This window comes from Hylobates moloch, unplaced genomic scaffold (genome assembly GCF_009828535.3).
Source record: "Hylobates moloch isolate HMO894 unplaced genomic scaffold, HMol_V3 SCAFFOLD_14, whole genome shotgun sequence".
Classification (NCBI taxonomy): domain Eukaryota; kingdom Metazoa; phylum Chordata; class Mammalia; order Primates; family Hylobatidae; genus Hylobates; species Hylobates moloch.
The window spans coordinates 86,877,746-86,904,823 of NW_026652289.1; the positions used below are offsets into that span (position 1 = coordinate 86,877,746).

The 27,078-nt window shown below is 43.0% G+C and overlaps 1 long non-coding RNA gene across 1 annotated transcript; it reads left to right on the top strand.

The window, feature by feature from the left end:
• Positions 1–253: 253 nt before the first annotated feature.
• On the top strand, positions 254–20,385 carry LOC116482243 (uncharacterized). Its single transcript, XR_004251809.1, has 6 exons — positions 254–463; positions 621–725; positions 10,650–10,754; positions 19,035–19,114; positions 19,650–19,708; positions 20,232–20,385. It is a non-coding gene; the product is annotated as an uncharacterized LOC116482243 (long non-coding RNA).
• Positions 20,386–27,078: the final 6,693 nt, after the last annotated feature.

Sequence of the window (27,078 nt, forward strand, 5' to 3'; positions counted from 1 at the left end):
TTTTCCTCACTGATTTCAAAGCTCCCTTTACCATATGGTAGATTCCCGTGTATCTTGAGCTGGACTCTGCACTCTCTGGTGCCTTTCCCAGCACTTTTCTCCACGCTGTGTGGTTACTATTGTCTTTTGAAACTTTAAAACCTATCTGAATGTAGGCCACTAAGTCAGGGCGTCATGGAAACCCTTGTGTGCAGGGAGCAGTGGACAGATGATTCCCCAGTACCAGAACACTCCCGGCCCTCTTCAGCCACTCCCTCCCCAACCCACACGCGGTCAACCCCCAGACCCTCTCGCTGTGGCTTAGAGGTGTCTCTGACAAAGTGGCACACTGGGAAGGCCTTCTTTCCTGCTACCAATACAAATGCATTCTGAATTTGATATGTCATTAAATGTAAAAATACAAGCAGTTTGAAACAAGCAAATGGAAATTCCCAGGAACCAAAAACAGAAAGAAAAATCAGAGGTAGGTAGAAACCCACGCTGCTGTCGGATGGCCTGCGGAGGTTTTGCAGGAGTGTGCAGTAAATGTTTAATAGCAAATCTCCAGGGAGGAACAGCTCTGATTTGTAGTGTTTGCCAGTTTCCATGGTGTAATTATTTCCATCCTGGTTGACTTCCAGCTACCACAGTGCTGTCCCTGCAGACAGAATTTGGGAGAGGTACTCATAGTCACCTACTGTGAGCCTACGCAAGCCAGCTCCTGCACACCCCTGGTTTTAGTCCAGGTAAGGGCCCACCCAGGTGTTTGAATATGGACTCCTCACGTACTTCTGCACACTCCAGCTTTGGGTTGACCCATCCGGGAGAGGGAACTTTGCAAGAACCCTTGTATAAAAATGAAAATCTCTTTCATTGGAAGAGAAGATCACTGACTGGGCTAGTGTCCCAAGACCTAGGAAAGAGCTGGGCTGTCAGAGGCTGTGCTAGGGAACCAACTGTGCTTGTGATATCCACATCCAAGCCTGATGGCCGGAGGAGGCAGTTAAGAGCAAAAGGCAATGAACCAAACTACATCAAAGATGGGATTATAACCAAACTTTAAAATAAAAGCTTGTTTACAATGCAGAAAATTCGTTCTTCTGAAAACAGACTTGAAAAAAATAAAGTTTACTCTACCTTTCTTGTTCAAACCATGCCTTAGGGTAGGTAAATATTTGATTATGAAAGGTTCTTTGTGTGGAATAAATCTAAGTAATAATTGCTGAAGAAATGATATGATCAAGATATGGCCATCTTTGGTCAGGCGCGATGGCTCACGCCTGTAATCCCAGCACTTTAGGAGGCTGAGGCAGGTTGATCACCAGGTCAGGAGTTCAAGACCAGCCTGGGCAACATGGTGAAAACCCCGTCTCTACTAAAAATACAAAATTTAGCCGAGCGTGATGGTGGACACCTGTAATCCCAGCTACTCAGGAGGCTGAGGCAGGAGAATCGCTTAAAACTGGAAGATGGATGTTGCAGCTAGCTGAGATCACGCCACTGCACTCCAGTCTGGGTGAAAGAGCGAAATTCTATCTCAAAATACATAAATAAATAAATAAAAGATATGCTCATCTTCTTATTAAATAAGGTAATGGATCTAGTTATCATTTAAGTCTTCCAAACCATTAGTTGAAGGCTGAAGGAACCATCATACAGGGTTGATAGAAGCAACACCTGAATCAAATAATCAATCCTTACTGACAAAAAGAATGGTGATCAGGTACAATGTGCCTCCTGAGCCTTAGGGACTTGACAGCATCATCTAGGAAGTATTCACTCCAAAAAATTAAACTTGCATCTAACCAGGCCTCAAGATCTAGCAGATTACAGGAAATTTAAAAATAGAAGAACAAGTTGAACACTTGCAGAGATGCAGTTGGCAAAATACAAAAACCCAGGCAATTTTACAGGACAAATGACCATGTTTCTTTAACAAGTAAGTCACAAAAACAAAACGGAATGAACCAGGGGAATGTCATAGCTTAAAAGAGACTGAAAGTATTTTCAGGCCTATTAAATAAATATTGATTCATATATGCCAACTGTTGGGGAAAACGATGATCAATTAGGAAAATTTGATCACTGAGTAGATATTTGATGCAATTGAACTTTTTGTTAAGTTTCTAGGGTGCAATAAGGTATTTTGGTAGTATTTTTCAGAAATCCTAACCTTTGAGAGATAGTGAACTATTTATGGATGCATTGGTAGGACGTTTGGGATTTGCTTTAAATCCTCCAGACCGTGTATTCAGAGCCCCTGCTGCCGGGTGATGGATGCGTGGGCACGGGGGCTCAAGCATGCTTGCACTGTAGATGGGGATCCTGATTAGAGGGAAGAGGGGCCATCCGAAGAGAAAAAGAAACCTGTGCTGGGATTGCATGGAGAGGGTGACAGAGAGCAAGCCAAGCCCCTCGTGGAGGGCCAGGCTGTGTCCAGGAGAAGGAGAGCCTCTCCTATCCTTCTAGAATAGGAAGACCAGGAGCAGATGTGTGCAGGTTTGAACATTTGGTGAGGGGAAAGGGACAACTTTACCTCTAGTGGTTTCTGTGTTCTCCGTCAAGTAGGAAGTGTGGTGGCAGTGAGGGGAAGTTAGGCAGGTGTGTGAGAAACAAACTCACCCATCCAAACCCAAAGAATGGACGCAGGGACCCAGAGAATAGCGAAAGTGAGACTTTTAATGACAGTCTTGCAAGATCAGCTGTCTGGTGGGGAGGCATACCCAGCATAGTTTCAACAAGCAATTTATGCCCTAGTGCACAGGTCCCTCCCCAGGTTTCTCATAGGCTGACTACAATGGGGTCACAATCTTCTTGGACGTCATCTATTGATTGTTGGGTAGAGGCTTTAGGTGTTTCTTTAGGGTTGTCTTGCTGCATTTTGTTGCAGCCCACAATGCATTGCAATCCTAGTTAGCTCAGGGGCTCTTCAAGTATTTGACTTATGACCTAAGTAGCTGGGCAGGCTGATAAGAACAGACAAAATGAGCCATCTTGAAGACTAGCAAAGTTTTATCTTAGACTAAACTTCTTTGGTTCGGATGAGGGCAACTAAGGTGCGCGGGAGAAGGGGAAGAAGGGGAAGGCTGACAAGCAGACATCTGCTATCCAAGCAGTGGCCTAGTATATCCTCTTTCTTCTGTAGTTTGCTGACCTAAGCCCATTCAAGGCACTTTGTCTTGGAAATGGACCACTGTATACATTCTTTCCTTCAGGTGGGAGGCATGGGAAGAGGCAGAAGGTTTGACATAGCCCTTGCCTTAGTGTCACTGGCAGAAGTAAGTGGGGTTTGCAGGAGTGCTAAGCCTGTTAGTAATTGTAAATTCATTGTGAACACAATTAGCCTTATTAGGTGGTTTTCTTCAGAATCACCCCGCTGCTCCTAAGCCAGTTCCTGGCAAGGAGATACTTGGTTTTCTAGGGGTGGTGGTCTGCTTTTTAAAATGCAGGCTTTATTGTTATTATTATTATTTTATTTATTTATTTATTTAGGTGGAGTCACCCTGTCACCCAGGCTGGAGTGCAATGGTTTGATCTCAGCTCACCGCAACCTCCACCTCCTGGATTCAAGCAATTCTCCTGCCTCAGCCTCCCGAGTAGCTGGGACTACGGGCACGTGCACCACGCCTGGCTAGTTTTTATATTTTTTTAGTAGACATGGGGTTTCACCATGTTGGCCAGGCTGGTCTGGAGCTCCTGACCTCAGGTGATCCACCAGGCTTGGCCTTACAGGCTTTATTATTATTCAGGTATGATGAGGCTGCAGAGCTGGAGATGGTTGCCACTGAAAAGATAGCTTGTGATTTGTGGTTCCCAAGGGGGGAACATGCCATGCTGTATGCTGGTGGGGGCCAGACAAGCACTGAGGCAGCCAGGAGCCAGAGGGCAAGGGGGGACTGTGGATGGAAACCTTTACTGAACTTTTAGTGAGAAAGAACAGGCAAGGCAGGGCCAGCAGGTTTAGGATTTTGTTGTGAGAACAATCTCTGTGGGCTCTGGGGCCTAGAGACTCTCCCTTGTTGTCTGGTACCCAGCCCTGGGGTGATGTGGGAAGGGGGATGGTGGCCCAGTGTGAGAGTGCAGTCATGGCTGGACGTGGTCGGGGGTGATGGCTGGGATTGGCTCGTTCGTATTTGAAAAGCACACCCATGGGTAGGTTGTTTACCCTGTCTCGGAATTAGCTAGCCCTGGGAGGGGCAGTCCCTGCAGGGTCAGCAGGGCCCCAGATGTCGAAGCATCAGAGTGCAGAAATCAAAGATGTTTGGTGCAGTGTGTGTGTCTGCTGATGTGACAGGAAGACAGACCAGCAGCAAGGGAGGTAAGGCTAGCAGAGATATGTGATGGAGGTGGTGAACCACGGAATTGAAGCTTGCTCACTGGGAAGGTGAAGAAAGTACAGGGATTAGAAAAACTGTGTTCCTGTTGGGTTTGTGGGGAACAGGCTGACCCAGGAATGCCCGGAGAAGGGAGGCTACAGCCATTTGGGATGTTCACACTTATTCAAGGTGGGATGGTTTTGCATAATGCTCCAGGTGACTGTGAAGGGAAGTGGTTCCTGGACGGGAAGGAAATGATAGGCTGTGCGTGAGAAACAAGATTTGCTAGGATCCTGGAAGGCCATGACATGGCCATGCCTCTTCCAGGCAGGAGGCCCATCTCAGCCACATTGCTTGCTGTGCCTTCTGTGTGGGAGCAGGGAGAGCCTTCACACAGGAGAAGCAGAGCCATGCTTATTTTCACCAAATGCCACGGCACCGAAAAAAAGGGTGGAATATAAACTCCACGAGATTTTTTTATCTTTGAGCTTCCAATGCTCATTATAAAGACAGAAGCTGGTAGGTGCCCTGTAACTATGAGTAGTTTGAAATAATACATCAAATAAGGAGAGAAATAATCATATATGTACTTTTATTAATAAAAAAAGAGACTGACAGCCCACCCCAGTTAAGGATTGATGAGATAAGGCATGTGAGTGAACGTGGAGACACACAAATCAACCCACAATCAGAAGGTGGCAGAGGCAGTGGGGGTGGTAACTTAGGTTTAAAGAAATGGCATTTTAGAAACGGCAATGCAAGTCTGCCTTTGATAAATAAGAATAAATCGTGGAGTGGGCACGAGAATGGATAGAATGGTAGCATAGAAAGAGATGGAAAAGAGATCCCATGTGTATGCTGGGGAATATCAATCACCCTTGGAACCTTCCATGAGCCTAAAATAGAACAGGAATCTAAGTGTCTCTATGTGGGAGAAACGTGAATGCAGTCATTTCCACGTCAGCCTGGTTGCGGAAGCAGGACCCCAGGTGACCATGGGCTCGTCAGCACAGGATCTCACCACCGGGTCTGCCAAGGCCTGGGGTCCTTTCCAAGCAATAAAATTATAGGTGTGAAATGCATTTGAGCTATTTTCTCCAAAACATATCACAGAAGATCACAAGAGGACGCAAAAGATGACTTCCTCCCATTGAAATGGCTAAAACAAAAGTGATAAAAATAAATTTGTGGTTAAAAATATCTGAGGATTGGTAGGGCAACAGGGTATCATTACTCAGAATCTGGCCTGCAATTAAAGACTTCCAAAAATGGCAGATCGCCTCCTTCTTCACCAATTTCACATTTACCCCCACCAGTTCTACTTGCAGAAGGCAAGACTTACCAAAGAGGCTTTCTTACAGCCACGGGATTCCCACATTAGAGTGTGGCTCTCACCCCAATACTTTCAATATTCTGGCTTCTTACGGTGTCTATTTCTAAGTTCGTTTGTTTTGACGGATCACGTAGGAAATTGTTTTCCTGTGTTGACGTTAACCATGCTTCATGCTTCCCTGCTAGCAATCCTCAGGTGTGTTACTACTGTTGTTGTTGTTATTGACTTCAAAAGGGAAATCTTCTTAAGAGCCTCTACAATGGCTGGAAACTTGCAAACATTTTTTCTTTTTCCTTTTTTTTTTTTTTTTTTGAGACAGAGTCTCGCTCTGTCACCCAGGCTGGAGTGCAGTGGTGCAATCTCCGCTCACTGCAAGCTCCGCCTCCCGGGTTCACACCATTATCCTGCCTCAGCCTCCTGAGCAGCTGGGACTACAGGCGCCTGCCAACATGCCCGGCTAACTTGTTTTATTTTTAGTAGAGACGGGGTTTCACCGTGTTAGCCAGGATGGTCTTGATCTCCTGACATCGTGATCCGCCTGCCTCAGCCTCCCAAAATGCTGGGATTACAGGCGTGAGCCACTGCCCCCAGCACCCAGCATTCTTTTTTTTTTTTTTTTTTGAGATAGAGTCTCACTGTATCACCCAGGCTGGTATGCAGTGATGCAATCACAGCTTACTGCAGCCTGGGCCTCCTGGGCACAAGACATCCTCCCACCTTAGCCTCCCGAGTAGCTGGGACTACAGGTGTGCACCACCAGGCCTCGCTAATTTTGTTGTTGTTGTATTATTTTATAGACACAAGGGTTCCTCATGTTGCCCGAGCTGGTCTCCAACTCCTGACCCCAAGTGATCCGCCTGCCTCGGCCTCCCAAAGTGCTGGGATTACAGGCATGAACTACCATGCCTGGCCTCAGAGAATAATTTCACATTTTAAACTCTAAGTACTGGGTGTTGGCTGTGCAGAACCTGTTCTTTTTAGTTTGCCTTTTAGATGCCATCCTTACACATGTCTCTTCTATCTGGTCTACCTAAAAGAGAATGCAGAGAGAAGATGGAAATTCAAATTGAGGAGGATGTAGATTTCTTAAGAATAAGATATAAAATTTTTACCATTTAGGATTTTCTTGCATGTAGTAGTTAATCAGTTAGCATTTCTTGGGTGAATAAAATCACACCATGTAACTAATGTTAGGACTTTAAGGCAAATGCCAAAGAGGAGAAATGTACACTCATTAAATATCAAGTTACCTGAGCAGAAGCTCAGCTGTCTGTCTGCTGGCATGACACATAAAGAGCAAGGTTCAGACTGCCAGCATTTACCATGCAGACAGCTTTTCTTCTTCTTCTTCTTTTTTTTTTTTTTTTTTTTTTGAGGCAGAGCCTTGCTCTGTCACCCAGGCTGGAGCAGCATGATCTCAGCTTGGCTCACTGCAACCTCCATCTCTACGTTCCTTCTTGTATGGCTATTTCACAGCAGAAATGAGATGCTTGGAAACTTCAGCAACTATGCCTCAGTTTCTAAATGGTAAATGGCTTCCCTTACCACTTCCAACCCTGTTGGGAGGGCCTTTCAGGTCTCAGGGCTGGAGGCACAGGAGTCTGAGGACCATTTCCTACGGAGCAAGTTGCTGTTGCCAGTCGGAGCACCTGCACCACCCTCTGTGCTCTCAGTAGTGTCATCTCTGCTGTCGTCTGGATGTGTTGGGTCCAGTGTCCTGCTGTGGGCACTGGGACCATCAGCCTGCATGATGCATTTCCTCATCTGTCATGAGAGGCTGATAACAGCTGTCTTGAGGGGATGTTCTAAGAGTACAAATATGGTGGTGAGTTGCATGAACCACTGAGCATCATGCCTCTGCCTCCTGGGCTCAAACGATCCTCTCACCTCAGCTTCCCAAGTAGCTGGTACCGCAGGCGTGTGCCATCACACCAGGCTAATTTCTTTAACTATTTTTAAAATTGTGCTAAAGTACACATGATACAAAATGTACTATCTTTACCACTTTTAAGGGTGCAGCATAGTGGCATTAGGTACATTAACTTAGTTGTGCAACCACCACCACCATCCATCTCCAGAGCTCTTTTCATCGTGCAAAACTGAAACTCTGTACCCATTAAACACAAGTCCTCATTTCCCTCTCTCCAAGCTCTTGGAAACCATCATTCAACTGTCTCTATGAATTTGATTACTCTTGCTGCTCCTCTAAATCCAATCATAAAGTATTTGTCCGTTTGTGACGAGTTGATTTCACGTAGCATAATGTCCTCAAGGTTCATCTGTGTTGTAACATGTGCCTGAATCTCCTTCTTTTTTAAGGTAGAATGACATTGCTTGGTATGGATAGGCTACATTTTGTTTATGCATTCATTCCTCAATGGGTATTGGGGTTGTTTCCACTGTTTAGCCATCTTTTAGATATCATGAATGACGCACCTGGAGACATAGTGTACAGATATCTGTGTGAGTTCCTGCTTTCACTTCTTTTGGATATTTCCCCAAAGTGGGATTGCTGGATTGCATGGTAATTCTATGTCCAGCTTTTTGAGGAATCTCCATGCTGTTTCCACAGTGGCTGCATCATTTTTCATTTCCACCAGCAATGCACAAGGGTGCTAATTTTTCTATATATTTGCCAATACTTGATATTTTATGGGGTTTTTTTGCTGTTGTTTGTTTATAGTAGTCATTTTAATGAGTGCGAGATGGGACCTCATGGTGGTTTTGATTTGCATTTCATTAGTGATAAGTGACGTTGAGTGCATTTTTGTGTACTTATTGGCCAACTGTATATCTTCTTTGGATAAATGTCTATTCATGTCTGAAAGTTTCATGTGTTCAACGAGTCTATTATTATTATCATTAGAGAATTTTCACAGTGAGGCAAAAATAAGATAGATTTTTAATTAGAATTGAAGTCAAGGTCAGAGTAACACTTACGCTGAAAACTTTAGACAAGTTATGTATTTCCCCCGGCTTACTGCACCACACATCCAACAGGACTTGTGAAGCAGCTGGTCCTTCACTTAGCAGAGTTTTGTGTGCACTGCCACTGGTAGAAGCTTGGTAACCATAACAAGTGTGGCCTCCAATACTAATGGCAGAGTCAGTGGACACGCTGAAAGGAAGCTCAGCAAAGATGCAAATGTGTTCCGATTTAAATATTTTACGGGAAGCTGATGAGAGGATGGACGGAGTAGCCTGGCATTTGCCATTGGTTCTCTGATTTTGGAGACGGGAAAACTTCCTGCTGGCAAAGAGGAAATATGCAATGATGATCCTGATTTTGAATGGAGGCTGAATTCAGGAGATTTACCAGGAAGAGAAGACGTAATCTTGAGTCTGGTTTCACCAGGTTTGTTACAACAGGCTACAGCCAGAGTCGTGTGGGCAGAACCTCCTAACTCCTAAAAAGACTGTGACACTGGCCGCGCACAGTGGCTCACACCTGTAATCCCAACATTTTGAGACGCCGAGGTGGGCGGATCACCTGAGGTCGGGAGTTCGAGACCAGCCTGACCAACATGGAGAAACCCCGTGGGAGGCGGAGCTTGCAGTGAGCCGAGATCGAGCCACTGCACTCCAGCCTGGGCTACAGAGCGAGACTCCATCTCAAAAAAGAAAAGAAATACAAAATTAGCCAGGCATGGTGGTGCATACCTGTAATCCCAGCCACTTGGCAGGCTGAGACAGGAGAACCGCTCGAACCCGGAAGCGGAGGTTGCAGTGAGCTGAGATTGCGCTACTGCTCTCCAGCCTGGGCAGCAAGAACGAAACTCCGTCTCAAAAATAAAAAGACTGTGATGTTAATATCTTGAATATTTGTCCAGAAGCCTTTTTAAATTTTATTTATTTATTTTTTTGAGACGGAGTCTCGCTCTGTCGCCCAGGCTGGAGTGCAGTGGCGTGATCTCTGCTCACTGCAAGCTCCGCTTCCCGGGTTCACGCCATTCTCCTTCCTCAGCTTCCGGAGTAGCTGGGACTACAGGCACCCGCCACCACGCGCGGCTGATTTTTGTATTTTTAGTAGAAATGGGGTTTCACCGTGTTCTCCAGGATGGTCTCGATCTCCTGACCTCATGATCCGCCCACCTCGGCCTCCCAAAGTGCTGGGATTACAGGCATGAGCCACCGCGCCTGGCCCAGAAGGCTTTTATAGTTCTTTGCAAAGCATATGTTTGTACCTTATTTTTATCTTTTTGGTTTTTTTGAGACAGAGCCTTGCTCTGTCACCCAGACTGGAGTGCAGTGGCGCGATCTTGGCTCACTGCAACCTCCACCTCCCAGGTTCAAGCGATTCTCCTGCTTCAGCTTCCTGAGTAGCTGAGACTACAGGCACTGGCCACCACGAATGAATAATTTTTATATTTTTAGTAGAGGCGAGGTTTCACCATGTTGGCCAGGCTGGTCTCGGACTCCTAACCTCAAGTGATACACCCACCTCAGCCTCCGAAAGTGCTGGAATATCTTTATCTTTTTTTAATAATCAATTCAGTATTTGTATAGGGATAAAATTGATTTCTGGGACTAGAGTTCTAATGTATGCTATTAGCCCCTCAGGAGATAAGATCCACCTTAAAATGTCCAGACTTGCAGCTCTCTCCAGCAACAAATCAAGGTGTCAGCCAGCAGCTCAGGCCTGCCATGAGAATCACTGTGGGGATTAAGTAAGATGAACACCGCAGTATGGAACCAGAGGACTCCCCGTGACAGCTCTGACTCAGGGAGCCTTGGTGTGGCTCGCAGAGGAGACAGGCAGTGCCCCAAGTCATGCGTCATTGAGAAGCCTTTTCCACTTCTGGTCCCTCGTGTCCACTTAACATCCCCCTACATTAAAACACTCGGATGCATAATCGTCTGAGTAGCCTACTTAATAATAATTTGTTAATATCCCTCACAGTGTCAGGAGAAGGTTGTCTGGAGAAGTTTTATTGTATTTTAAATTTTATATCGTTTTAGTTTAGTTCACTTCTTTTGTGTCAAATACCTTCAACAAGAGTGCTTATATCTTTTTGCCCCAGCCTCCTGCAGAATTCCACATTAAACAGGATGAAGAATAGGTTGTTAGCAGACTGAGGTACTTGGGGCAACATTTCATACACAACAGGAGGGAGAAATGACTCCAGGTGAGGAGTGTAGCCGAGTTCTCTGGCTGGCCGAGTGCACGGAGGAGCACTGTGGGCTTTGAGGGGGTGTGTGCCAGTCACACAGGAGCGGCATTGCTGCCCTCTTCACTGTATGCATGCCACTGTGCTGGCACAGCCATGCTTCCTCCTGTCAGACACAATGGTGGTTCTTAGGGTTGACACTGTGGCTATATAGTTGCTGCATTCATCTTTGTGTCTGATAGACCGAGTAATGCTGCCCCATGGAGGAGAACCATGGGTTTAATCTCTAAATCACCACCTCCACGTTACTTTTAGAAAAACAATCAGATTTTGGTGAAATTGATGTTTGCAAGTGTGAATGAGCCCTATGTGCTCAAGCTTGAGGAACCCCTGAGATAGCACAAGTTCTGCTGCACTGGGCATTGGATGGCCTTGAAGCACATAAGACACTAGAAGACATGAGGGCAATTGCTACATGCCAAGTCCGGTGCCAAGCATGTTGTGCAGGTTGTTTCGTTGATTCGGAGCCTGGCCTTTGAGATCTGTGGAGGATACCATGAACTGGCTGGCTCTGCATCCTGCTTGCAGGAGCTGGCAAGCTGGAACCTGCTTTTCTACACCACACTGCAGAGGGCCCTGAATGTGATCTATGATTCCAACAAGCAGCCCTGATGCAGATCCGGAGGGCAGGGATGACGTGGGGGTTGCCTTTCTGGTTGACCTGCTAGTAAGCATGGCCTTATGGATCTATCACCAACAGCACCCAGTCACTTGAGGAGGTCGAATGGCAGGGCTGGGGCGTCCATCAGAGTTTGATTTTGCTTATGTGGACCAGCAGGTGCAGCACAGCTGCATTTTAGTGCAGGGCTTCCTGATCCTGCAGCACAGCTAACACCGTGCTTCCCGAAGGCAGCAGCTCCCCCAAGGTGCTGTTTCCCCAATTCTGGGCATCAGTCCCAGAGGCAAAGATGGGAGCCATCCACTCTGGCTCTGCCAACAATTCTGTGAGCACGCAGTTCTCTGTATGAAATTCCTTTCTGCTTTAGATAATTAAAATAACTTTTTTTCCCCTGCAACTGAACTGGGTGATAAGCATGGGAATTATTATTTTGATTCATAAATGAGGCAACTGGGGCTCAGTAAGGTTAAGAGCAAATGATGACTAAGAGTCAGAGGATGGGTGGGGTGTGGTGGCTCACACCTGTAATCCAAGCGCTTTGGGAGGCCAAGGTGGGCGGATCACAAGGTCAGGAGATAGAGACAATCCTGGCTAATGCGGTGAAACTCTGTCTCTACTAAAAATACAAAAAATTAGCCAGGTGTGGTGGCAGGTGCCTGTAGTCCCAGCTACTCGGGAGGCTGAGGCAGGAGAATGGCGTGAACCCAGGAGGTGGAGCTTGCAGTGAGCCGAGATCACGCCACTGCACTCCAGCCTGGGCGATAGAGCAAGACTCCATCAAAAAAAAAAAAAGAGTCAGAGGATGGATTTAAGTGCAGGCCTGCTATCTCTAAAAATAGCATATTTATACTATACCTTTAGATTGCTTCCCAAGCAAGTCTGAACTAGTAAATATTAAAGAAGTGCACATTCCTCTTCTGACAATAATGCAGAGTATATAATTTGGAAATCCTTCTTCCTCCCACCACAAAGGGTGACTGTGTAAAACCTAACAAACGTCCTTTAAATTGTATTTTCCCCTTCAGAAAAAAACAAATACAAAAACAAAAATCTGAAAGAACTTTTTCAGGGAAAGAAGGAAATGAAGAAAGAAAGGGAGGAGCTATGGCCCTTTCTGCTCTGTGCTGGGGAAGGTTGCTGCTATTGTTTGTAATTCAAGGGTTTGGGTTCTAATGCTGATAACAGGTGAAGAGGTGAAGTGTGTCTTTAGCCTTAGCAAAGTTGATATTGAAAAGTGAAATTCACACGTCCAGTCAGAAACAGGTAAAGGCTTACACCCTCAGTGAAATCTTGTCTGTCTTAGTCTCAATTCTGAATGGGGAGAAATGCCTGTGTTAGAATTCACAATATTCTGTTTGCAATGGACATGGATTTGGGGTTCAAATTTATATTATTAGAATAGTGCAGTAATTTTCAAGCCAAACAATTAATATACAAAATAGTCCTAGTCCACATTTTCATGAGATTTCTGGCAGAAGTAAACGCAAGCCTTGTTTGGAGAAATAAGTTATCACATGATTCCCTTAGATAAAACCCTAATTGCCAGGCACGGTGGCTCACGCTTGTAATCCCAGCACTTTGGGAGGCCGAGGCGGGCGGATCACGAGGTCAGGAGATCGAGACCACGGTGAAACCCCGTCTCTACTAAAAATACAAAAAATTAGCCGGGCGTGGTGGCGGGCGTCTGTAGTCCCAGCTACTCGGAGAGGCTGAGGCAGGAGAATGGCGTGAACCTGGGAGGCGGAGCTTGCAGTGAGCCGAGATTGCACCACTGGTGAAAGAGCGAGACTCCGTCTCAAAAAAAAAAAAAAAAAGATAAAACCCTAATGATGATGAACTCACAATCTATAATTCTAATGCACAGGAGAAAATAATTCACCAAGAGTGAAAGTCTTGATGAAAGAAACAGAAACAATAAACTGTAGGATTAGACCTTCAAAAACTTTAGATGATAAAACAATGAAATAAATATATGAAGTGGGGCTGGGGCCCAAGGGGCTATTACTGCTGTTTGGAAATACTTGCCTCTCATAGATCCAGCCTTAATGGTTTTCTGATGTCCTAGTAACAGCAGACCCTGCACAAAGTGGATATCAGAGTTAACACCGTGAGGAGATAAAATAGTGAAAATAGTTTTACCAAAGGTAATGAAATATCACATAAAGTCTGCATTTTACCATTGATTTGAGTGCATCCTTAGAAAACGGAATGTAACAGAAACCCAGGACATTTTTGGAAGTTGTATGCTCTCTAGCAACTTTGTGTGAATTTTCATACAAACACTGTTTTATGAGTTATAAAAATTTTATAAAAATAGAAAAAATAAACACTATGAAATTATTTTTTAAATGATTAAAGGAACACAAGATGAATTTTTTTAAAAAAACAAAAATATTTTGCCAAGTTTTTTTGAAGAAGAAAACTTCCAGAAATGAAAATATGCAGTTTTTAAAAAATGAATAGTGTATAAAACAGCATATTAGACACAGTTTAAGAACTAGTTACTGAGTGAAAGAAACATCTAAAGAGCATACAACACAGAAGAGCAAGAGAGAAAGTAGGAAGCAGAACAGGAGCACAATAGTGGTTGGGAGAGAAGTTTTGATATACATTTAATATGAGTTCCAGAGGTGAAAGTAGAAAGAGAGGGTGATAATGTGTGAAGAGGTGAGAGTTGGCCTTCTTCCAGAATTCATTAAAGATATTGCTCCTTATTCAGAAGTACTAGTACTGAGAAGGACTCATTTGTAAACTAAAACGCACCAAGATATTGATCACCAAAGACAAAGAACTGAACCTAAAGCAGGTTACTTTAAAATAGAAGAAACAATTAGACTCACAGCAGGCTTCTCAACTTGAATTGTAGAGCTGGGATCAGCAAACTACAACCCATGGTCTGGATGGCTGCCTGTGCAAATACAGTTTTACTGGCACAGATACACCCACTTGTGCACATGTCTTTATGGCCGCCTCCACGCTTCAGTAGCATTGTTGAGTACCTGTGATGGAAACCACATGGTCTGCATGTAGTTGATTCTTAAACAAGCTCTCTGTTTCAGAAAATGTTTGCTGACCCCTGGTATGGAGAACAGAATTCAGTGAAATAATATATTTAAAACACTGAGAGAAAATTGCTGACACCTAGAATTCTATAATACTTCAACTTTTTTTTTTTTTTTAGAGGTGGAGGTAAAATAAAAATATTTCAAAAAACAAAAATTTAGAAAGTTTACCTTCCTTTTTTTTTTTTTTTTTTTGAAATAAGGGTTAAACTATTTACTTCAGTGGAGGAAATAAAACCCAAATCAAAGGCAGGTACTGCAACAAGAAGGGAGCAAAATTTGCTAAATTTATAGGTAAATCTGAAAAAAAGACATATTTGTCTCAAAGAATATTAGTAATGATAAAAATGACCAATATTGAGGTCATAAATAAAGATGAAACAAAAATGCTAGGTGACAATAACACATAAGCTTGTGAGGGTAAGTGGCAATCAGAGCTTGGAATTCAAAACCACTTTTATTTTTTATTTTATTGGGAGGAGGGTGGAGACAATGGCTAACTTTATACTTTGTTATATCTACTGTGTGCATGTTTCCATTTTAAGAGTAGCCTCTAACACAATAAAAATAGAATTGTGTGTTGGAGAGGTAAGGCCGAGTGACAGTCAAATCCACAATCTCCAGCCTCCATGTGCACTTCATTCATTATTCACATAAATTCCACTGTAGATTGGGCAATTCCCCAAGGCAGCTGCCCTACCTGCTGTGCCCCAGCCAATCCTGGGGGCTTTGATGGATTGCACACATATGTCATGTCAACATGGCTTCCCCACTCTACACCAAGAGGGAGGGCCAGGCGTGAGAGCTCACAGCCACTCTTCTACCTTAGCCTGAGAAATGACATCCAATGGATAACCTCCCTGCAGGGACTCACAGTGCAGTCTAGGGGTACGTGGAAAATGTTAGGTGAAGATTTCCATCACTGTTGCAACCCATTTTTATGGCTGCCAAATACCCCTTTGTTCTCATATATATCCCAAGGAAGATAGCTCACAAGTCCTCTTGAGTTTTCATGTTTAGTTGAGAGTTCAGGATCTCTTGACCCTATAAATTCCACTATAGGAGGACCGTTATTCCTTTAGGTGCTGAATCAGCTCAACTTCCTTGGCTGTTTGGAAAGTGTGGATCTTCCAACTCAACACACATTGTCCAGTTCACACACAAAGTGGAGAATTCACACTGGCCAGAAGTAGTCGCCTGGCCTTACCCAACAACAAAAGGGCTGAGAAGTGCAGGGAAGCACCAGAAAATGAATAACTTCAAATCAGTGAAGAGAACAGGAATGAAAAAAACTCTAGTTGATCTCTGGGAAGGTGTGTGGTTGATTAGAAATGATGACAATTTTTTGGCCATTAGGAGATGGCAGTCAAATTCTGGGATGAACTTAGAAACTTGTTTGACCCATAAATTGCAGTGGAAGTGAAGCTCTGTGACTTATGAGGCTAGGTTTCTAATAGCCTGCAACTTCTGCCTCAGTCTTTGGAAACACTTTCTCCTGGAGCCCTGAGTCATCATCTAAGATATCTAACTATCCTAAGTCCAACCTGGCCGCATGGAGAAGCCACATGGAGAGCAAACACAGGATGTCCCACCCCTCCAAGCTCCAACTTCAGGCATGTACCCGGAGCCATCCCAGACTCCCCTAACTAGCCCAGCACTAGCAAACATCACCAGGTGAACCCCATCTACCTCTCATGGAACAGAAGATTCACCCAGCTGGTCCTTGACCCGTTTCCTGAACCACAGAATTATTCACTATAATGAAATGGTTGATGTAAGGCACTAAATTTTGCAATAGTTGGTTATGCAGCAGTAGACAGCCACGGTAACTGTCTACAGATAGCCACAGAAAAGAATAACATGGACACAAAGGCAGAGGCTGGGAAACCTTGACCCGGTGCCCGCGCATCTGCAAATGACAGGAAATTTCCCCAAATGAAAGTTTAAGTCCACTTTTAGTCTGTGCTGATATAAGTAAGATGATCTTAACACACTTAGAAAAAATATATACAAGCATAAACATATATTTTTTAAAAAAGGAGCCCTCAAACGAGGAAGATATGATCCAAACAGACAACTATTGGCTTTAAAATATTAGTTAGTCAGCATTGGCTAGACAGCTGCTGCTACTCCTGAGAGTTAAGTCCCACTGTGTGAGGTTGCCAGTTAGAAATGAGATTTTAAATCAAATGTTGGGCAGTTTGCCTGTTAACACCAAAATGGCATGATATTCCTGACCACCATCATCATTTAGCAAATGGCAAGACCTTGATAAGCACATGCTAAAAGCCACCAGAGCTTACTATGGCAATGTCTTATCTTGCCACAAAAGGCACTGCATTTTTTCTCAAGGAGTCAACCCCACACTGAGCCCTGGCAATCCCTGATAGACTGTTATGTAGGTCCTCACTGGGGATCAATAAGCCATAAGGCACTCAACTTCATGAGTGTTCAATAACAATGATAATTAGGAAAACTGAAATAAGGGGCCCCAGGAGATCCATCTGAAACTGATTAAAAAAAAATACATCCCTCATAGCCAGGCATGGTGGCTCATGCCTGTAATCCCAGCACTTTGGGAGACCAAGGTGAGGGGATCACTTGAGGCCAGGAATTCAAGACCAGCCTGGCCATCATGGTGAAACCCCGTCTCTACTAAAAATGCAAAAATTAGCCAGGCATGGTGGTAGGCACCTGTAGTCTCAGCTACTTGGGAAGCTGTGGCAGGCAGATCACTTGAGCGCATGAGTCTGAGACCAGCCTGGGCAACATGGTAAAACCCATTTCTACCAAAACAAACAACCCCCTAAAATTAGCTGGGTGTGGTGGCACGAGCCTGTAGTCCCAGCTACTTTAGAGGCTGAGGTGGGAGGATGGCTTGAGCCGGGGAGGGCAAGGATGCAGTGAATGAGATTGCGCTACTACTGCATTCCAGCCTGGGTGACAGAGTCAGCCCCTATCAGAAAAAAACAACAAAAAAATCCCCTCTTAATGACGTCCTGCAAAGGGCTGAGAGAGGACAGTATGAGAGAGAAGAGATCATTAAGGCTTGTCATCAGATGCCATTTCAATGACAATGCACAGCCCTCATGGGAAAATACCTGTATTTAAAAAAAAAAAAGGTTGATTTATTTCTATAGAAAATAGCAATCTTTGCTTTTAGCAAACATTGTTTAAAACCAAGACTCTCTTCTTTGAAAATATGGAAAGAACATTTTTCTTTAACATGTACAATGTCGCAAACCCCTCCTGAGTTCACCAATTTATGTAAATAATGTTAATGTAACTCACTTTATTCCTTTGTTCTAAAGAAGGTATGGCATTTTTTTTTCTTTTTTTACTTTAAAATTAACACCTAAATACAGCAGCGGGGTATATATACCAAATGCATCGTTAGAGTTTATTTTACACACTCCAGCATGGACTCTTGCCTGAGTTTATCGTAAACAAGAAAACTGTGATAGGAATTTAGTGCTAATCACATCTTTGAGAAGATTTGAGAGGCAAAACAACTTACAAAGCTCTCAAATAATTTATTTGTTATAAGTTCAGGATCTGATTTTTCACTTTGATTTTGTTTACTGTGTTTTGGAGATCCAAATAGTTCCCCTAAGACAAACAAAAGCACAATCAATATCATATTAGCCCTCAAATCCAAAAATTTAAATTTCAAGGGGCTTTGGTAGAGAGTTGGAGAATCAGGCATGCAAAAGACACAAAAATCGGAATGAATGTTTTCAGATATCCAGATTTTTTTTTTTTTTTTTTTTTTTTTTTTTGAGATGAAGCCTTACTCTGTTGTCCAGGCTGGAGTGCAGTGGCGTGATCTCGGCTCACTGCAACCTCCACCTCCTGGGTTCAAGTGATTCTCCTGTCTCAGCCTCTCGAGTAGCTGGAATTACAGGTGCTCCCCACCATGCCTGGCTAATTTTTGTATTTTTTAATAGAGATGGGTTCACCACGTTGGCCAGAATGCGGACTGTGGCGTGTAGTGCCTCCTGACCACACGGACACCATATCCATCAGCACATCAGAAAGCAGTGTGCTATTTCTTTGCTGCAAGTCACTAAGGCATTCTGAAACCCAGTCTATTGATCTTCAAAATGAGATTAATATGCTTGGCAAAAGCGTGTGACTCATAGTCAGACCAAATAATTATTTGGTTCTACATGTATTGAAATGAATTTTTGAAGTTACTGAATTAATTGTTTTCACTGAATAGTCAATTAAGTGAAAATGTTTTGTTAATCCCTCTGGAAGATGATTATAGAAAACATCTCTAGGATCAAGATAATGTTCTTTGTATAATTCCAGATAGGAAATTCTTTACATGGCTCTAAAATTAGGACTAGACCTTTTTGCAAACCGCAAAACCCAAAAAAAGTCGAGTGGACTGTTTACACTGGAGTCTTTCCAAGGAGAGTGAACTCAGTGTTATTTTCAATTGCTTTGCACATCATTTAGCTCAAGCTGTCCAAGTGAATCTAATTGCAGGGCTTATAGCTTTTTAGTCAAATCCAAAATCTCTATATGAATAACCCCAAATCATCATTTCAGGTTGTCTTGTGGTAGAGGAGATTTTGCCTTGCGATTTTACATACTTATGCTACATGGAAGGCTAGGTGGCATGACTTCAGGTAAGGCGATGAAGGATCTCTCTTTTCTTGCAATTTATTATCATTTAGAAAATTCAACTCTGAACTTTTGCCTCCCTCCCCGCCTCCCTCCTTGCCTCCCTCCCTCCCTCTCTCCCTCCCTTCCTTCCTTCCCTGTATTTCACTCAAATGCATAGTGTGGTTTCTGCCTAGATTTCTGGAACATTAGAACTGGGAGAGACTTTGGGACCATGTGGTTTAACCCACTCCTCATTTTATAGACGACATTTCACCAAGATTATGTTGTGAAATCACGGTCTTGTTCTTTTCTGTTTTATACCTCTTCCTAACCTAGATCCTATCCTGTTAAAAATGAGACCAAGAATGTGACATGGTGGTTTGAAACAAGACTATAATATTTCTGTTTCTCTAAGTGTGAAGTTTTAGTAGCTTTGGCCTTCAGTGATTATGTTATTTTCACATGTACACTATATCCTAGGTTCATCATCAAATATCTATTGCTCTTTCTTCAAGTAATATATATTTGGTATGTTTTCCACTTCAAATTACATTTTAGAAAAATGTTTCCTCAGGGAAGAGAGAGAGAGAGAGAGAGAAAGAGAGAACCACCTACCTGTAAGTCTTGAATAGTCATGGGGTTCATGTAACCTACATAAAAATAAAGACTTCTAAATCCTTATCTCCCACAAAAAACCCTCCACAATGTTTAATGTCAGAGAGATATAGTAAAAATGAAATCAATGCATATAATATGTTTGGTATTCAGCGTGTCAAGATTTATGTGAGCTTATTTTGTGTCTAGCACAGTATCAGTATAGGGATCACTATCCTAAAATCTAAGAGTCTAGAGGGTGGGAGAGTGATAGACAGAAACACCATGATATCCCGTGGTGGGTGGTAGGGGATTAGAATGCATCAGAATCCACAAGAGATCAGAATAAAGTTAATAAAGAAGGATGGAGCAACTTACTCTGAAGGTGTAGAGCTAGTTTTGCTGTGAAAGAGACATTTAACTGAGTTTTGTAAGAGAAAATAGGAAAGGGGGAAGAACATTTCAGAGGGTAGGGAGATTGTGGTCCTCAAAGAGCATGGAATATCAAGAAATCTGCGTTCCTCACACATCCCTTTTCTTGCCTAGGTTTTGCAAAAGTCTCATGAATCATCCCTGCCTGTGGTCCTGCTCCCTGAGATCCTTTCACCACTGACAGTGGGCTACTTCCAAGACCGTGCCTGGCACAGGGTCACTGAGAGCATAGTCTTAATAAAACAATGATGGATGCTTGTCTCTCTCACTGGGTGCCATGCACTTTGATCAGAAGCTTTAAGAATGTTTTCCTCCACTGCCTAGTCACAGCCGTATTAAATTACACAAGGCATGGAAGAGGCATAATCTGTTGATGATAAATCAGAATTAATGAGAGTTTAACAAGCCTGCTAAATACAAAATCAATGTAAAAAATCAATTATAAGCCCATCTATCAGAAAAACACTATTAGCAAGCAAAATTTACATTTTTACTGCTTAACATAGCATCCCAAATATCACGTACCTAGCAACAAATCTAACGAAAGACTTATAGAGAAAATAGCAACAGCAACAACTTTGTTTAGATACATTAGCGAAGGTCTCATTACATGGAGACATACACTATGCTCATGGACTGGAAGACTCAATGTGGAAGATGCCAATTCACGTCTCAGAATCTCAGCAGGTGTTGCAAAGAACTTGAAAATTTGTTTTAAAAATTCATGTCAAAATGCAAAGGTCCTACAATTGCCAAAGAAAAATAGGGAGGGAGGACCACCTGATTATCAGCAGTGATTATAAAACAATAATAAATGTGATACCTTGCCTTAAGTGTGGGGATAGACAAATTGACAAGGGGCACAGGTTGGAGAATCCAGAAACTGACCCATGAATACATTGACACTTGATATATGACAGAAATGGCCCCCAAAGCCATGGGTGTCGGGGCATATGGTATCCATACAGAAAAAATATGGACTACCATCAATAAGAGACATAACACTATAAAAGAAAATCATTTTAAGAAAAAATTGTACACCTGAATGTGAAAAACTAAGCTATAAAGCTTTTAGAAGACAATACAGGAGAACCTCTTTTTCCCCCTTCATTATGTGGAGACCCATCTTAATAAAACACAAAAGGCATTAAACATAAAATAAATTTGACTACATTAAAATTAAGAATTTTTGTTAATTAAAAAAACACCTTTAAGAGAGTGAAAAGGCAAGACATAAAGAGAGAGAGAGAGTTTGCAACAAAAGACTGACATTTGAAACATCTAGAGAACATCTACACATCAATAAGAAAAAGACTCCTTGGAAGCGCCTCTGCCCGGCCACCCCGTCTGGGATGTGAGGAGCGCCTCTGCCCGGCCGCCCCATCTGGGAAGAAGTGAGGAGCGCCTCTGCCCAGCCGCCCCGTCTGGGATGTGGGGAGCGCCTCTGCCCGGCCGCCCCCCGTCTGGGAGGTCTACCACAGAGGTCAGAAGCAATGTGGGGGCTGGACGTGGTGGCTCATGCCTGTAGTCCCAGTACTCTGGGAGGTCGAGGCGGGTTGATCACTTGAGGCTAGGAGCTCGAGACCAGCCTGGCCAACATGGCGAAACATATGAAAAATACAGCTGACAAACCAACCAACCAACCAAGCAACAACAAAACAGGTCTACCCTGGAGTCATACTCTAATTTTTTCCATTTTCTTCCCTTTCTGATCCTTTATCCCACTTGCTTTTTCTTCCTCTTCCTTCTCCTTCTTCTTTGTCAAATAGAGGATTGAGTTATTATCATTGATCCATACAAAGTCCCTCTCTCATTTATTTTCTTTAATTCCCACCCCCCATTTCCATTCCCCGTCTTCCCATGTGCAACCTTCCTAATATGTTTGATATGCATCTTTTTGTTTGTATGTACTTTTAGAAAATGTTTATTGTTTTGTGTGCAAAAAAAAAAGAAAAAGACTCCTTGGAAACCAATGGGCCAAAGACTTCGGAGATATACTCCACAAATGAAGAAACTCAAAGGGCCAATAAACAGAAGAAAGGGGGCTCTGATATTTGTAGCAAGAAAAGAAATGCAAATTAAAACCACAGTAGGGCACCATTACATATACAAGCTCATTGGCAAAAGCTTCAGTCTGGAAATACCAGGCGTGGGTGAGAAAGTGGAGCAGTTGGAACTCTCTACAAAGCTTCTGAGAGTGCAAACCAGCACTGCTGCTCTGGAAGGCAGCTCAGCATCATCTGCCAAGGTTGAGGGTGTGTATCCCCTAAGGCACAGCAGTTCCTCCGTGACGTGTGTACTCACAGACACTTCCATATATGTACACCAGCACAACGTGTGCAAGAATCTTCGGTGGCGTGTTTGAAATAACCCCAATCCAGAACCCAAATATTTACTGCAAGTAAAAACACATAAATAAATTGTGGTATATTCATGAGATACAATATTACACATCAATGGACATGAATAAAATTCTTTCATTCTAAACAGAATAACAAGGTTGAATTTCCATATTTAGGGAGCGAAACAAGGCAGAAAATAGCAAGCACTTCCATCCGTGCAGATCATACGTAGTTCCCAAACAGGCAGAATGATGGGATGATGTGTGTGAGGATACATATGTGAACCCCGAAAACCTAAGACAGGTCTCAGTTAATTCAGAAAGTTTATTTTGCCAAGGTAGGGGACACACCGGTGACATAGCCTCATGAGGTCCTGACGACATGTGCCCAAGGTGGTCAGAGCACAGTTTGATTTTATACAGTTTAGGGAGACATGAGACATCAATCAACATATGTAAGTTGAGCATTGGTTCAGTTGGAAAAGCAGGGACAACTTGAAGCAAAGGTGGGAAGGCTTGTGGCAGGGCGGGGCTTCCAGGTCATAGGTAAATAAGAGACAAACGGTTGCATTCTTGTGAGTTTCTGATTAGCCTCTCCAAAGGAGCCAATCAGATATTCATTTATCTCAGTGAGCAAAGGAATGACTTTGAATAGTATGGGAGGCAGGTTGGCCTTAAACAGTTCCCAGGTTAATTTTTCTCTTTAGCTTAGTGATTTGGCAGCCCTGAGATTTATTTTCCTTTCACACATACATAGTTGGTTAAATTATAAGTAAAAGCATGCTTTGGGAGGCCGAGATGGGGGGATCACCTGAGGTCGGGAGTTTGAGACCAGTCTGACCAACATGGAGAAACCCTGTCTCTACTAAAAATACAAATAAAATTAACTGGGCATGGTGGCGCATGCCTGTAATACCAGTTACTCAGGAGGCTGAGGCAGGAGAAGCACTTGAACCTGGGAGATGGAGGTTGCAGTGAGCCGAGATCGTGCCACCGCACTCCAGCCTGGGAGACAGAGCAAGACTCCGTCTCAGAAAAAATAAATACATAAAAATAAAAATAATAAAAAAGTAAAAATAAAAATAAACAAAAGCATGGAGAAGTATTTATCACAAAATCAGTAATAGTGACTTGTAGAGGGAGGGAGAGGATCATAATTATGGAGAGGCCCACAAAAGACCCCTGAGGCCCTGGCAATGAGCTATCTGTGTATGCCATGGGAGTGTGCGTACATTTCTCGTATATATACACATCCAGGAAAGGAGTGGGCTGGATGGGCTGTGAGAGCTGAAAGGCAGGAGCTGTGATCTAGGGAAGAGCATCAGCACACGCCCAGCCCACAGCGACCTCCCAAAGGCTATCAGCCCTACTACACAGGCTTGACTTAGGGTCTAGTATCTGCCTTTTAGAATAGTGAGTAAAATACTCATTCTACAGTCCTTAATTTTTTTTAGAAATAAACTGACACAATAAATGACATAAAATAAATGTCACTGCCTTACATCTGCAGATCAAAATACACTTACTGATAACCACATAGAATTAGTCAATAGCACATACATTCTTAGCAAATAATAATTTTGTTGTTGTTGTTGAGATGGAGTCTCACTCTGCTGCCCAGGCTGGAGTGCAGCGGCGCGACCTAGGCCCACTGCAACCTCTGCCTCCTGGTTTCCCGCGATTCTCCTCCTGCCTCAGCCTCCCGAGTAGCTAGGACTACAGGCACATGCCTCAACGCCCAGCTAATTTTTTTGTATTTTTAGTAGAGACGGGGTTTCTCCATGTTGGCCAGGCTGCTCTCAAACTCCTGACCTCAGGTGATCTGCCCCCCTCAGCCTCCCAAAAGTGGTGGGATTACAGGCATAAGCCACCATTCCCGGCCACAAATAATAATTTTTATTAGACTTAAAAAGATGTTACTTTCTTCCCAGATAGTACTTTAATGTTTGTCATTTATTCCTTTTAAGATAATGATTTATACTTCCCTTCACTATGCAAGTAATAATTATTTATCCCTTAAATATGGCAAGAAAATTACATTCAATAGTAAATATATAAACTGCCAGCACGCACATTTTTAATAACATTACAACAAGAATCTAAAAGAAATAAATTATTTCTCAATATGCCGATTAAATACATTTTGTATAACCATCATTTCAAATCCTATGAAAGGGATTTAAAAGTAATTTTTAAACATTATTTAAATTTGTTTAAATATTATAGTAATTTTATTGCTTTGGATATCGAAAGAAGTTGTTAAGCTAATACTTGATTTTTCTCCATACAACTGTTAGAAAAGCAGCTGTGGAATTTTTTGTTTCCATCATAATTCTGGTTTAATTCCATTTTAAACACATGATCACAGCAAATAGCTTTTAATGCCCCTGTTTTTTCTTGCCTCAAAGATATTAAGCACAACCAAACTGCTAGTCTGAAAATATTTTTCAATGATGTTTTAACCTCTGTGTTATCATTTGTGTTATACACTGTTCTAGTTAGAATGACATAAATTATTTTTTTTAAAATCCCATTTGAAAAAATCTCATCTTTACCATGAATGTAACTTAGTGAGAAAGCAAATAATGAAACAGTTCAATGAATGATGGCTGATTCAATTGATATGTATGGGTAATTAAATATTATGGACATTAAAAATTGTACATTTACTTTACATTTTTTACTATTTATTCAGTAAAAATGGAGGGTGAGACCTATGGGTATACGGGGCACATTTATGGGGATGTGGAGGGCATGCATTTACTTGAATACTTTACATTCTCAGGGATAGGTGGAGGAGGTGAATATAGTTGTTCATACACACGCTGTTTGGGAGAAGTCGTGCTTGCTTCTCAGTCTCATGAAATTGATTTTTCCAAGTTCACTAACTGATCCCTTAATTCTAAATCTGATGGATACATCTCAGGGTTTTTCTCACTTTCCTGTTTTTCTTTCCTTCTCTTCCTCTGTTTCCCTGCCTCCCTCTCCCCCCTTTCCTTGCCTTAATATTCTATATCAAGTGTTTCTCCAAATTCTGACAATTTTTTCCTTCAAAGAACCACTCCCTCCCTTTCCCTCCCATCATCCACTGCTTCTGCTAAGACTCTATCACTTCCAAGCCAACACTGTTGCAAGGGTTTCGGACTTGAATCTCCAACTCTAGTCCTACCTCCTGCAATTGTTCCTCACACTGCTGTCAGACAAATCTTACTAAAATACAGATGGTTCCACATCTTCTATGCATGAACTTCTCCCATGGCCCAGCCATCACAGCAAAATAAAAACCATAAAAAGGCTCTTGTTCTCTCCCTTTCTGCTTCGTCTTTTTCTACGCTTTTCTCATGCATTGTTCCAGCAGGCCTGAATTACCAAGTATTGTTACCAGTTACCAACTCACCATATTCCATCATAGAACAGCCCTGACACAGGTCCCAGGAGCTACTGTTATTACCTGGGCATTTCAGATAAGGACGCTGAAGCTCGGAAGAGCCAAATCACTTGTCCAACATTGTATAGTTGTCCTAATGTTGTGGAAGCAAAATGCAAACCCAAGGATTAGACCCTAAGGCCATGATCTTTTTCCCTTTGCCTTGATGTCTTTTCTGACAGTTTCCTGAAAGGACAGGTGACATCTGTGGCTTTGCACAGAACTATCTCCTCCTTTTTAAGCTAGCTGAGCCCACCCCAGCCCTCTAGTCCCTCTCACGTCTGGCCCTTGTGCCCCTTGCCCTCCTTGGCGCTCTGCATTTAGCTTTATCAGAGTGTGCTCAGAGGAGCTATTTGTCAGTACACATCTTCCTGCAGCTTTCAGATTTGTGTCCTCAGTGCTGGGGACATTGCTGATGCAGACAACATGCTCCACTGGGGGCTATTTTGTTTCCCTGGGGACATTTGGCACCATCTGGAGCCATTTTGGTTGTCACAATTTCAGAAGAGATGCAATTGCATCCAGAGGGTGGAGGCCAGGGATGCTGATAAACATCCTACAATGCACAGGCAGCTCCTCCGACAGAGAACTATTGGACCCCAAGTGGCAGTAGTGCTGAGGTCTAGAAAGTCTGGCTAATAGTGTTGCTCTCACCAACTGCAGCCATGCTGTGGGGGCTCTTGATCCTCAGTTGTGTGGTGCTATCAGCTTTCTGGACCTTGTTCAGTCACAAAGGACACCTATTTGTCACAAAGTTCACTTTTGTCACAAAGGCCACCTATCAGTGGACCAATGTATTTAATGGACATTCCATGTTCCCCAAAAATTCCTGCATGTCTGGTAGAGATGAGCACCTGAATGCCTTCTAGAAAATTTATTCAGAATGGTTTCTGACTCTACCTCTCTCACTTCCTCTAGGTCCATACACCAGTTTGGTCACTGAATACAGCTGTCCCTAGAAAGGAACCATTTTCTCTCATTGCTTTGAGTAGGGATATATAAAATCATACTGAGCTATTTTGAAATGTGGGAATTCTGCCCTGATGCTTCCAGAAAAAGGGACTGGTGAAGGAGCGGATGACTGGAGAAAAGATAAACTATAGGAACTGGATGGGACCTGCTTGTTTAGGTGATATACGAGGAGAAAGGACCCTGGAAACTAGGGAGGAAACACCTTAGGCCATGGTTGTTGG